This window comes from Oncorhynchus mykiss, chromosome 6 (genome assembly GCF_013265735.2).
Source record: "Oncorhynchus mykiss isolate Arlee chromosome 6, USDA_OmykA_1.1, whole genome shotgun sequence".
In the NCBI taxonomy this organism is placed as follows: domain Eukaryota; kingdom Metazoa; phylum Chordata; class Actinopteri; order Salmoniformes; family Salmonidae; genus Oncorhynchus; species Oncorhynchus mykiss.
The window spans coordinates 16,966,023-16,966,823 of NC_048570.1; the positions used below are offsets into that span (position 1 = coordinate 16,966,023).

The 801-nt window shown below is 36.8% G+C and overlaps 1 protein-coding gene across 1 annotated transcript in view; it reads left to right on the forward strand.

Moving 5' to 3' along the window:
• The window catches only part of fibcd1 (fibrinogen C domain containing 1), a 119,442-nt gene extending 119,277 nt beyond the window's left edge, over positions 1–165 (forward strand). The window contains exon 8 of the mRNA XM_036979470.1: positions 1–165. This exon is cut by the window's left edge and continues 2,868 nt beyond it. The gene's annotated coding sequence lies outside the window, so the exon portion shown is untranslated.
• The last annotated feature ends 636 nt before the right edge of the window (positions 166–801 follow it).

Consider the following 801-nt stretch of genomic DNA (forward strand, 5'->3'; position numbering starts at 1 on the left):
AAGATCCCTCAGTCAAATATGAGCACTTTAAAAGCAGATACGTTACGATTGACATACAGTATAATTTGTATGTTTTTGTCTCAAAAGGAATCAAAAAAAAGAAACCATTGTTTAGATGTGTATAGTTGTCTCTTCACAGCATTTGGAAATAAAGGTTTAAAAGGTCTGGGTGGTAATGTCTGTTTAGAAGCTTCATAAAGGTATCTTACATGTACTAACATTTATCATTTTACAAGCTTAGTTCTTTCTTTGTTATTATTGTAGCCTTATGGTATAGCTCATTATAGTAAGACTACAAAATGAGATGATAATCCATGATTCCACAATCTTTTTTTTTTTTTACCTTTATTTAACTAGGCAAGTCAGTTAAGAACAAATTCTTATTTACAATGACGGCCTACCCCGGCCAAACCTGGAAGACGCTGGACCAATTGTGTGACGCCCTATGGGACTCCCAATCACATCCAGATCTGATACAACCTGGATTCAAACCAGGACTTGCACTTAGATGCAGTGCCCTAGACCGCTGCCCCACTCGGGAGCCCAAGTGGTGATAAGAAAGACATTGAACAAAACATTCTCAATAAGAGACTACTGTCAGTTTGTAATTTTGGGGAGGTACAAAAATATGTTTATTCTACATAAATAGGCTGCTATAATATATTAGAAATACAATATCCTCCCTAAAAATTAGTTAGTCTGTGACTTTAATGACCTCTGGAACCTCTAGTGGTGATCTGTTGAACTGCATCCTTATCCAAGACCCTAATAGCCCTAACCCACCATCCGTGGAAGTTACTA